This window comes from Ischnura elegans, chromosome 3 (assembly GCF_921293095.1).
Source record: "Ischnura elegans chromosome 3, ioIscEleg1.1, whole genome shotgun sequence".
Taxonomy (NCBI): Eukaryota; Metazoa; Arthropoda; class Insecta; order Odonata; family Coenagrionidae; genus Ischnura; species Ischnura elegans.
Genome location: NC_060248.1, coordinates 137883857 through 137897446, shown reverse-complemented (window position 1 = coordinate 137897446; position 13590 = coordinate 137883857).

Here is a 13590-nt window from a genome sequence, read left to right as displayed (position 1 = left end):
TCGTAAAAGAGACAGTGAAACAGACAGGAAAAACTAAAAATTCCTGAATAGAATTTTACTGCTAATCAGGGTAAATAAAGCTGAGTAACTGAATGATTTATTGTTTTGGAACCACGATGGATTAGGAGTGGAAATATGTTATTCCTCCATGAGCCATAACATATTTCTCTTTTCCCCTTTATCTTTTCGTTTCGGAAACGTGACTGCTAGAGTAGAGAAATGAAAAGCGGTAAATTAGCACCAAGTGGAGATGTATTTGAGATATTTGCTCGCAAATCACGGCAACATTTTAGAAATGGGCCATGAGAAAAAGCTGATGAGCAATTGATTCCTTCTCAAAGAAGATGTTCATATAGGCAATATTTACCTTCCAACTCCGCAAAAAGTAGCATCAACATTTTTGCATTGGCAAATTTGATTGTATTTGAAGATGTACCTACTCAGGATGGCAACCAGAGTGTCCAGTTTTTGTAGATAACAGTCCAAAAGAGGAGTTAAAGCGAATGTTTTCTTTTGTAAACAGAAACGGGAGGAATATAATTTGAACTACTGGTTCAATAATATTCCGCAAGCAGATGAAATTCCAAGCAATAATTTGATGGTTGCGTGAACAGTGCGCAAAAAATAAAAGAGATTTAGCAGTTGAATGTCGTATATGTAAGAGAAAGAAGAAAATAGCAGCTTATTTAGGTTTAGGAAGAAAAAAGCACTAGTTTCCTGCGTCGTAAAATGGTCAAAGAATGTAATTCTTTCGCCAACAATTCTCAGCTATTTCTATCAATGAATCCAAGACGAACAGATAGTAAAAGAATACCGGAAATATTGACCTTTTATAACTGCACTGAAGGAGGTCTAGCCACATTAGACAAAATAGGCAGCACCTATCATACGAACAAGAACATCGGGAGAGGGTCCATGGCCATTTTCTTTCATTTGCCAAACACTGCTGATATCAGTGCATTTGTTATACCTAGGTATTCCAATTCATAAAAGGAATTGCAAAAAAGTTTTCTTCGTGAGATAACTCGATCGTTAACTTTTCCATACAGTAAAATTAGATCGATATTGAACACGATCTCTAGAGACTCGAAAAAATAGGGAAGTATGCGTAAAATGAGCCTGAGAAAAGGATGAGGAGAAATAAAGAAAAAAGTTGGAAGATGTGTTTTTTTTTCCAACTGATATACAAACAAAAATATACTGTGAACTTTGTTAGAAACTAATGCGTGGTACACATTTCCTGAAATTTTTGAAAAGTGATTAGAAGCAAATAAATAGTTTACATGATTTATTTTCTATATTCTTTAGATTCAATAAAACTTTTCAATAGCATGAAAGTGAACTTCTGTTGAGGACTACATATTTGTTAGTTTACCTTTCCAATGCTGTATATACATAATTTGTAAAAGGAGCATTTCAATAGTTATAAGTGACCGTAATATCATCGTAAATTTTTCCTCAAGAATACATTTTGGGAAATCGATGCAATATCGATAAGTAGATTAATTTAGTACATTTATTAGTATTTACGTAAGGCAAATAGAGGTCAAAGCTGAAAATATGATGAGATACAGTGATAGATGTTTATAAAAGTATATGCCACGTATTTATAACTCAATATTTCAACTGTGCTCTTTGGCTGAAACAAAAAAATGGCAATTTTTTTCCGGAGGAACTGGGACTGCCTACTGGAAAATAGGGTATTCAAAAACATTTTCTTAAAAAAATAAAAGTTGAATTTATGGTTTGAAATATATAGTGTATCCATTTCTAAATAAACAAAGGATGTGTAGCGATGTGAAATTTTTAAATAATATATACTGTTCGACAGAAATTGAAGAAAATCTTTTGGGGTGTCAAAGACACCCCACGCGACCATTTATGTTCGGAAAATGGGCGCGACTACCGCCGGGTTAAATGACTTGAATCGTAAGATATAACTCGTACATTAAAACTGCACTTGCGTGAATTACACAGAGGTAAAATTATATACTTCGATTGGGATTTGAGCTCAGATTTCCCACATTCGTGTCTTATGATCTTACCGGAAAAGGAATGATGGATCCAATCCAGATCAGATCCAGAAAAGGATCCAATGAAGTAGCTCAAGACCAAGAAATCCGGATTTTATAAAGGTCAAGGAAAGCGATTTCCCTTTTTTGCTGAAATTTCCCACACATAAATCGGTTTATCCGTAACGGTAGACCTCGCTAATCAGTATGCGGTTATTTCCATGAAATCAAACTTTAAATTTGCAAATATTCGCAAAAAAGAGGTTTATTAATACTTCCCAGTAGCAGCCACCGTAAAATTCTCATTAAACTTCCGCCAAGAGCCCAGTAACAAGGTCGCATCGGCCTCTTACAAAGCTTTTTCACCGCCTTCAACCCCATCTATCCATGATAGTCATAAGTACTATCATGCATATATGTGCTACTTTCATCACATACCCTTAGGAACCCTATCCTCCGCATGAAACCCTTTTTCTCCCACGATCACCCGTATATTATTAATGGTGCCCGTGGTGGGTCACGGGGAAATACTTAACATGCGGTTTTATAAACAGAATTTAGTATCTCCAATGTAGCAATAACTCCCCTTTTCAATAAATTTTTATCCTAAATCTTTTGTGTAGCGCAATTCATTAGCGCTTGTTCGAACAGCTTTTCATGATTGTTCAAGGAACAATCACGAAGGAAGAATGCTTTTCCCTTCAGAGGTACCTATGGTGTAAATATCCGGGTAACGTTTGATTTCGCCGAAGCTATTAATAAATTAAGGCTTAAATAAGCTCAAAGGATTTATCTACCCCTGATTTCTCAGCAGAACCCCGGTAAAACACTAAAGAACACCTTTCTTTTGTCCCAACTCTTAAGCAGTGAATTTGCATTCAACGGCATGAATTTTGGAAAATCGAAGCCGGAGCAAAGAGATCCATTGGTCTTTTGTACTCAAGAAGAGTGAGTAAACGTAAAAAAGGAGATATAAAAAACCACCCCCATTGCTTCCTAAAACGATCTTCTCCTTTAGAGCTTATATAGCCAGTAAGGGAGGGACACTGAATGAGCCCGACCATTCGGAAGAGATCGCTCCCCAAGAAAACGCATTTGAGCTCCACGCGGGGATGAAAGAGGACTCAACTCATTTCGCTGAACATGAACTGCGATTCTTCCTCGGCTCAAATCTCCTTTTCTTTCTTCCCTTGCGGTTCAAATTTTTATTTCATTCTACAATTTTTTATTCATGTTATCATTTTGTAGAGTGGGAGAATACACAATATTATGATTATTATCATCATTTTAACGAGAGTAGAACCAAATTGGTGCTCCGAAAAGGGATTCATCTTTCTCTTCCGTGGATCCGAGTTGATGTCCCGTCAGTGGCAGAGTTCCTCTCAGTGCCACAGCCGAAGAGCAGGCCCGGACATAGAACACATAGCGGTGTTCGCTCTTGACTAGTTTTTAAAGTATCGCGGGACTAGCCGCGGTGATAACTTTTACGGGAGTCACCCGCAATGAGCCACAGAGAAAATAATCATCCGCCTTGACCGGGATTCGAACCCGGATCCCACGATTTCCGGTCGAGCGCTTTAGCCAGTTAAGCTACCGAGGCTGTGGCGCTGAGCGCACGACTTGGACTGCTAGTGGCATCATATGCCCAACAGTCCAGCCACACCTTGTCCCGAAGTGTCCGCAAATATCCACAGGGAAGAATGACGCATATGTAGCTTAACTGGCTAAAGCACTCGACCGGAAATCGGGGGATCCGGGTTCGAATACCCGTCTAAGCTGATGATTTTTCTGTGGAACTTTCGCACGATTGTGCATTGCGGGTGACTCCCGTAAAAGTTATCACCGCGGCTTGTTCCGGGATACTTTAAAAACTAGTTTGGGCATTGGCAATGCTGTGAACACCACATGAAAATGCCACCAGCCCAGGCTATTTGACACTGGTGCTTTAGTTAAATTTCTCACAAAAATAATTCGAAGAACTTTATACTTATGCATGTGTCTCGAAGGGAGCATTTTCAAAATTTTACAAGAGCGTAAAGGATGGCTCATAATAACTTTCTTAAAAGGCTCTTTCATAGTGTCAAAGATGGTTTAATAGAGATTGGGTTAACAGCTTGCCAAATCAGAGCTTACCAATGAATTGTAATATAACCTCAGACCATCTTATGAACTTCACGAAGGCGATAAAATTTAACTACAGCATGTCTAGTCTATGTGCTGTCTAATCTAGTAACCACCCTTGATCACAGTAAATTGAAATAAATTCACAAAACCCGATTGTCGAACGGAATGGCATTGGATTCCAGAAATCCTGAGGAAGACATGTGGGTAACTCATCGAAACGTTAAGATGTGGAGAATCTTACCCAGCGTGAAATCCGAGAAATCTCCACAGCCACTGTTCCCAAGAAAAGATAGACATTCCATTCCAGTGGAGGTTGACTGAAGGTCGCCACCAACTCGGAGCTAAGGTTAGTAGGATGAAACTCTAACTAGAAACTTACTCTCGCCGATGTGAGATACAGGAAATTCAGAGGATGGAGTATGGGTGAAGGGGTGGACATTTAAACTATGCAACGCTATTTTGGGACCAATGAAATAAATAAAGGCTCTATTAATGGGTCGGAATTAAGGAAATAAATTAGAGGCTCCATTAGATCGGAGAGAAAAATAGTAAGCCTAAAATAAAGATCATAAAACAGCAACAGATTTTTTTACGGAGTAAAGAATTTCACTTATGTTCTCCATGTGTGAGAGAATCACAAAGGACACCTTAACAATTCATCCCGTGAGACTTTGTGCTTTCGAGGATTTAACTTCATCTGTTGGCTTAGCGAGAAGATATTTCAGCTAAGACGCACACTTAATGCGCTGGGCTCAAAACCACTCTCTGCTCCAAATCCCATCTTAAATTAGGACTCGCAAAATAAATCCAAAAGAGCTCTGCTATCATCCGAGATAGCAGAAAAACACCTTTGCTTTATTAAGGGTACCATTAAACGAGGCGAAATAAGGTTATAATAATCACATAATCAATGACGCAAGGCTCTATACAACTGGGTGAAAACCCTGGAAACCTAATCATTTCTCTGTAAACTCGTTTTCCAATCAAACTGCGATAACAAACATCGTCGACAAAATGGAAGAGACCGTTGAAAAATTGTTTTTCCCTACATGTTTCAATTCCGAAAATTTGGACATACTCGGTTGTTAGCTTTTAAAAGTATACTTTTCATTTTTATCCAATAAAATGGTTAAAAAATAGTGACTTAAAAATTGCTCTATCAATTTTTTCGGCAACCGTTCTCTGCAAAAGCGTGAACGAGAACATCCAATGGGAGGTCTTGTGAAGCAAGCGCCTTCGTCCATTTAAAGGGCTCTCTTGAGTCTCAGCAGTGGCGCGTGTTAATAAAGCCCAAAGGTGTGTCCTTACAGTTCCAAAGGTCGGGTGAGGTAACAACACTCGACGCATTGATCTCGTCGTTGTTATTGTGGTGTGTGCTATGGCAAAAGCGGCAATGGACTCGATATTGGATCGACGATATGGAAACGCAGCATCACAGCCTTATCCCAAGGGCGTGTTCGGCCTTCCGAAGCGAATATGTACTCTCTATTCTCCACCAGAGTTAAGGCTCTATTCAACATCCAGGGTAGTCCGAAGGTATTTGAGTTCCCATTAACAGTATACGTGTAGGCCTATTAACCTTCAAAATAAAAAATAAAAAACTCACGCGGAATGGAAATGAGGGTGGAAATATCGAAAGTGTTCACTTTCACGAATGTAGTAAAGAGAAAAATGCTTAGAAAATTAACACAACTGCGACGTCCAGAGGCCGTGAAAAAAGTCCCAGATATCGATGGCCATTAATCGATATCAACACCTCCCCCTCTAAAGTGTCAGGAATACATACATTATATCGCTATTCTGGTATGGAAAACTCAATTTAGACATTTCTATGGAATAAAACCGAAAGATACAATCCAAAGGAAGTGGAATTATTCCATATTCAAATAATTCTCCACGATTATAAAATGTATTTCAATATTACTATGTCATTTTCTTGAATGTAGTAACATTAAAATCTAGATTGCAATAAATTTTAATATCGTGGGTAAATGCAAGTATTTATTTCAATGGGATCATATTGGGCAGGTCAGCTACCAGAGGTTATTGGGTTCAACCCCCCTGTGAAGCATACGAACACCCCAAATGAATATTCTCGAAGTGCGAAATTCACACGCCTGTAGGTTAGTTCGGAGTGAGCTCTACCCTCACCAGCCAAAACTAACCTTAGGGTTGAATCACTGAGTGACGAGCATTACAGAAACATGCAAGTCTTTGCACATCAACGTATTGCCACAGAGTATATACATATAGTCTGCGGTATTGCCCTCAAAAAGGGTACCATTTTCACTCGAACGGGCTCCAATTTCCCTCCAAATAGGGATATCAAGTGACTCGTGCTAGTAATTTATAAATTGAAATTAATTTCTTCGGGTGAAAACAATCGAGAAGAGGGTTAAATAGCACCCGATTGAGAAATTTGAAAATCTGAGCTAGATGGCTACGGCTATATTTAAAAAAAGGTATTTTACGTAACAATGCGTTTTTGAAAAATGTAATGAGTTGAGCTATAAATGTCGGAACCAACGAGTCCCACTTATCTGATGAGGCCAGCTCGGTGAAAAATTGGCGGTAGGCACATGACGCAACCTGGATCCTTAGCTACCGAACGCGAGTGAGCTACGACGAACCTGGCGTCAAGCTACAGGAGCAAAGGCCCAATCAGATTCATGATGGCGGACGGAATGCACTGAGGAAACTCACGCCCACGCGCACGTTGGGCCGTGGGAGCGTTTTCTCATGCACCGTGGCGACATTAACTAAATAAAACGAATGGCGATAAAATGTAACAGTGATTTCAAAAATTAGAAGAGAGAAAAACACGGCCGTAGTTAAGAGGTAGCGATTACTCAAGGGATGTCATGCTGCTCGAAATCTCTACAAGCGAATATTTCTCGAACCCGGACCTATGTGGAAGAAAGCCGTGACACTTTTTCTACCTTACCTATTTAGTTTCGGTTAATAACATCCGCATGCAGATCCCGAACATCACTTTGGCGATGTCTCCTTTTAGTAGTGTTACATTTTATCAAAAATGATCGAAATAAGTCGTCACGCCCTATATTATTTATTGCTTTTTAAAGATTTTTTTGCCGTCTTCTACATAGATGGCGCTCGGATCTGGCGAAGGGAAAAGACTGCGGCGATCGCAGTATTTTTACGCAAATCGCACGCGGCAACATTTTGGAGTTTTTTTTCAAACTAATTCACATTTTTTATCTATAGAGTTGATTTACAAGGTTACAGGTTATACATTTAGGCATTTTTTTAGTTTTTAGTGGGGCATTTGTTTTGTTTTTCATGCTTATCTATTATGCTTTTTTTATAATTAATCGTAGCGGGCGTAACTTGGTGGAAATCCATAATCGCAGGAATGGATCAAAAACTTCGCTATTTCCACATAGCAATTTATTGAGACCTACCATGGTTTCGTTACAGAGTAACATTATCAAGGTGAATTTGTTTTTGATAATGACGAGCCCTTAATAATGTTACTCTGCAATGAAACCATGGTACGTGTCAATAAATTACTAAGTGGAAATAGCAAAGTTGTTGATCCTTCTATTCCTATGCTTTTTTACATAATATTTTTATACATACGATGATTAGTTTTACCAATCTCTGGTGAGATAAAGCAGCTTTTAATTTCACGCTACTTCCTAACCAAGACTATATGCAATGCGTCTTAGAAATGTTTATATATAGATGACATATTTTCGTTCTTCCGAGAGGGATTTCACTGTGTCAAGTTCAGCGGTGATTCGGATGAGCGTTTTCTGATTCGTAGTGCCGCTGATTGTGCTATTTACGCGAAAAAGTTTATTCAGGAACGGAAAAATACCTTGTTAGTCACGAACATGTGCCCGATTTGTACCAACTCCGTACCTTCCGAAGAGAGGACCTAATGCACTAGTCTCCCGACGCGCACTCGAGAAATTAGGGTGGTTTCCTATAATTTTTTTAATTGCCTAAATCGAAAGATTATTACTCCTCCAGGGTTATTCCACTACGTATGGCCGGCCGTAAGTTTCTTATAGCCTGACCCGAAATTACGGCCTATACCCACTCCACTCTCGAGGGGCCATATCGTATGGCCCGGCCATAAGTCTTAACGCCCTTTTTTAGGTGGGTATGAGAATTATAATTGGTGCTATAAGTTGGGTAGACTTTTTATTTAACACTTGTGAGTTTTTGAGAAGGACGTTTGTTCTAACGTGGATAAAAAATAATTCTATGTTCCTTAACGGAAATAGGCTTTATCAAAGGATAATTTTGGATTTTCTTTAAATACTGACCTGGCGGCAGACGCTGGAGATCTTAAAAAAAGTGAAGAACGGAAATCACGGACGAGAAGTAGCAGAAGAAATTTGTACCGTGCAGTATTATAATATTCGTGAATTGTACATGTAATGGATAGAGTTAGAACATGACATCCTATTGTAGTTCTAACCCCCTTCCTCTCCTTCCAATGGTGTAACTATTGTCTCATGGCTGCAATCATTTGCCCCCAAAAGCCTTATAAATCCAGCCAATGCACGAAATCTAAAGATGAAATTGAAACTTTAACTTTCATTAATTTTATAATCAGAGGCTTATGTTTAGGTAGCTGTATAAAATAAAAACATCAATATGAGACTATTCTTTCCTTGATTTGTGGACGACATTTGTCCTTTACGCATCGACTTACTGAAGATTGCCTTACTGCCAAAAAAATGTCTTGCCCTATGTGTCTTAGACATCCTCCCTCATGAACTGTAATGCAACGAGAATCTTAAAATATAAAACATTAAATAGCGGGTTTTTCAAGCTACCTACTGCTTTTCGAAACAAGTATTAAGAAATCTGCTAGCAAATGTAGCACAGAAACCAAATAAAAGCCCGTTCCTCCGTTCACTTTAACAGAGCATCCATTAAAAAATTATTTCTAAATTTTTAACTACAAGCGAACTTTTAGTTCATCCACTATATCTACTTAAAGAGTAAGTTACAACTTTTGACGGACGGAAATATTTATTTAAATATCATCATCGTATGCGAACCGATTACCTACACCTATTCCGTATCCTCCTTATGAAATCGACGTCTTTCTTTCATATATCTAGCCAATGCCCATTGTATCCGTATGTGCTCCCCCAAAATATTCATAAATTTCTTGAAACAATCGCTATGTAATCGATGACACTTCGTAAGTTTATTTTATAACTCCTTAGGCGAGCAATGTTATTTCGTATGGCCCGTGTTATGACCGCCTCCTAGGCAGGCCATAGTATTACGGCCTTTAGGCCATAGCTACCGCCAAACTTATGGCCTTTCGCTCCGAGTAGAATCGCTCGAAGCCATACGTATGTCTCGAGGCCGTAGATATGGCCGATTTCGACTTATGGCCCGGCCATACGATTAGTGGAAAAACCCTGCTGGAGTGCGAATTTCACCCTATTAAATTTTTAAATGACGATATCTATTCTTCGCGTTTAAATGAAAAGTGAAAAATTTCAAGCGCGCGAAAACGCGACGGCTTAGTATGAATGCTGGGAAAAGCCCGTGTGACGTCATTCTGGTTCCGGCTTCCGCCCTGTGAGTCCACCTAAGTACGAGGTAATGTACGCTGCTAGCAGGTAGCAGAGTACCCTGCTAGCTGGTAGCGCTTGGCTTAACTAAGGATTATTATTACCCTATCAAACGAAGATACATACCGACTTTAGGCAGTTTTAATAGGTGATTATTAAGAGATGTTTCCCTGAGCTCTGTGCCTCATGCATGCATTAGTAATCTCAGACGATGTAAAACTCCTGTCTACTCGTATAGAAACTAGGTCCCTGTGACGTCACGTGGAGTGGCATCGCATGGGCGCCAATCTGGCCTTTTTCAAATGAGGATAAAATTGACGATTGACATTCGTCTAAACTGGGATTTTTAAAACCAAATAATTTGTATGTTATGAATACACTAATCGTGGATAACGAATCTGAATCAATGTTTTTCGTTTTCTTTGATGAAGGAAACTAACATATTGTTCTGAAAAGACCACGACTCAAGGACAATATCACGGACTCCTTCTGCACTCCTTCTCTTGGCTGCACAAGTCTCCCGACGCGCACTTGAGACCGTGGCTGCGTATTTAAGACGTCGAAAACGACTTTCTTTCTTATCGTACCGCTTCTTGGCGCTCCGAAGCAGGGGCGGATCCAGGATTTCTTTTGGGGGGGGGGGACACAAGCAAGGTCGCATCCAAGATTTTGTTCTGGGGGGGGGGGGCTCGTAATACAAAATGTACGCAATGATAATGGGACCGTATTAAAAATCTCGCATATTTTTAAAGGGTCCGGGGGGAGGCACATCCCCCCGTACCCACCGTTAGATCCACCTATGTATCTACATATACATAATACCCTGCAAGCCGCCTAAAAGGCATGTGGCAGGGGGTGTTAGGACACCAGCCGTTAAACAGCTAAAAAATTGAAGTGCTCTAACGAAGTTGGGACTAGCGCTTATTGAAGTCGTTTATGGTTCGGAGGAAAATCGAATTCGCATATCTATCCATTCGGCAAAATATCTCTTAATTTCTGGCTTCTATCGGACCTGGAAATATAGTGTGGCTCCAATATTATGTTCTCTGTGTCGCTCTTAAAGATATTCTCAATTGTTCAAGCAGTCTAAGCCTAGCGCGCAGCCTCCGAGTCTCCAGTGGCTCCCAGCCTAATTCCCTTAACATCTGGGTAACACTGTCAGTGCGCCCGTAGCAGTATTTTTGACGAACCGCGCAGCCTTCCTTCGTATTTTATTCAGTTCGCGGATTAAGTCTTTCTGCACCGGATCTCAAATGATATCGCTGCATATTCAAGGTGCGGTCATTGAAACCATAGCTACCACACACAGTATTTCGGCCAACCATAATTCACGTCCGCTAACAGCGGTCGTAACGTCACGATTTGCGCTTTCATTGAATCGCGGTTGTATCTACGGTAAGTGACTGATTACGAGATGGTAAAAGGGACGGTGGGAATGAGAATGACACTGATTCGGAATATCATGGGTCGAGTAATAACTTTTTTAGTTGCTTAGAATCTACCGCCGGAGTTATTACCCTGAGATACTGAAAATGTGATCAAGTAATTTAGGATAAAAAACTATGACACTTATGCCGCAGTATCGTAGCCAGGGGGAGGTCGGGACCCCTCCTCCTCGAAATCAGGGGTGCAGACTTTGAAAAAATATTTGGGGGGGCCCAAACCAGGGATTATGCCCCGGGAAATTAGAACCCTGATAACTTTAATCTCGATATCTGTACACTCCGGGGAAAATCGACAAGCCTGACACTGTTTTTCCTCACACCCATAAGGAATTTTAGAGGGGGCTTGGACCCCCTCACACCACATGGAGTGCAGGGGCCACTGCTCGAAATGTAATACAACGAAATAATACTTTGCATCAAACAAAAAAATTATTGATCATGAATTTACAAAAAATTCTTTACCTGAAGTATTTAGATAATAAAAAGTGTTAAGAGTAGTTTATATCTCTCTACTGAGTACCCCGTTTTTCAAAATTGCCCCCCTCCCTAATTTTGGACCCCCCCCCTCCACCTGAACAAAATTTCTGGCTGCCCCACTGCTCTGCCAATCACGTTATGAACAGGCATCCTTAAAAAATTAGGGGAAATCTCACCGAAATCTTTTTTTCCGAAGCTGTGCAGAGACTTCTTTTTATCGGCTGAGGCAATTTCGCAGCTACGATGAATGCCTCGGCCAAACTTTGGTTCAGTCAAATCTCGCGGTAACCGCTATCAGCCACTTGAAATCGTGGAGCAGCTACGATGTCAGCGGAATACTCTTTTCAGGAACTTCTCCCGGCCAACGGAAAGATCCCACGAGCTAATTCACGCCATCAAGTTGCTCCCAGTAATCTCATCGCACTAATACTATAATTCTTACTTCGACTGGGGTCTGAAAATGTAAAAAAAGATAACGTAAGCACACAAAATGAAAAATAGAAGAAAAAATTGCCTCAGTATTTAAAAAATTACTACGAATCAAAAAAATTAAATTAAAAAATGGCTTGCAACTCATTAATCATCAACATAATGTTCAAATACTTACCCAAATACGGCACCTTTTTGGCCACACCGTAACGAAGGCACGTCTCGTGAAAAAGCGAAAGATTTAAATCCGGAACTCAAATTAGATAACTCATCATTAACATCGTTAAATGAACTATGCAAGCCAGCTACACGAACGATGCGGCATCGTCAATGCACTGCGACTGAATATAGTTTCAATGAATGAGCGAAATCACGGCTGTGAAAGAAAGCGAACCGAAGTCGGCCAGTACAGTGCAGATAGTAGGAGCTCCCGACTGAAGACCTATATTGTCAGTGGGACTCGCATTGAAGAACGCCGCCCAAATGACAGGCGTCACGCTGAGCAGCTCAATTTACGCTGAGGTTCAGTGGCGATAGGGGAGGGTTGGGAGGGGAAGGGGGGATGGCCACCACCCCTACCCCGCCTCCTCCCCCTTCCCTGATTCACAGTGCAGCGATCGCCAGGAACAGTCCCTCCCGGGCGACGTCAATGCCACCTTCCGCCGTCAGATTGCGCCCCCACGCGGGAGATTACAACGACCGACTCGCGAGTAAAATAGGAGATATTGCTCTACGGAACGAAGAGTGGATCCAGGATTTTGTTCAGGGGGATTTGGGGCACTAGGATACCTCGTAATACAAAACGATCCCAATGATAATGGGACCGCATTAAAAATTTCGCATATTTTTAAAGGGTCCGGGGGGGAGGCACATCCCCCCGTACTCCCCCCCCCTTTAGATCCACCTATGTATCTACATATACATAATACCCTGCAAGCCGCCTAAAGGGCGTGTGATGGAGGTGTTAGGACACCAGCCGTATACAGCTAAAAAATGAAGTGCTGTAACGAAGTTGGGACTAGCCCTTATTGAAGTCGTTTATGGTTCGGAGGAAAAACGAATTCGCATATCTATCCATTCGGGAAAACAACTCTCTTAATTTATCGCTTCTATCGGACCTGGAACTATAGTGTGGCTATAATATTATGTTCTCTGTGTCGCTCTTAAAGATATTATCAATTGCTCAAGCAATCTAAGCCTAGCGCGCAGCCTCCGGGTCTCCAGCGGCTCTCAGCCTGATTCGCTTAACATCTGAAAAACGCTGTCTGTACGCCCGTAGCAGTTTTTGTCGAATTGCGTTGATATCCTTTGTATTTCATTCAGCTCGCGGATTAAGTCTTTCTGCACCGGATCCCATACGTTCGCTGCATATTCAAGGTGCGGTCGGATGAGAGCAAAATAACACCTTTCTTTTACTTTCTCATCCGAAAATCTTTCCACAATACGCTTGACGAATCCTAATTTCTTCAGGTCTATGCCGCAATTATTCTTTACATGTGTTCCCCACGTGAGGTTCGAGGTTATCGTAACTCCCAG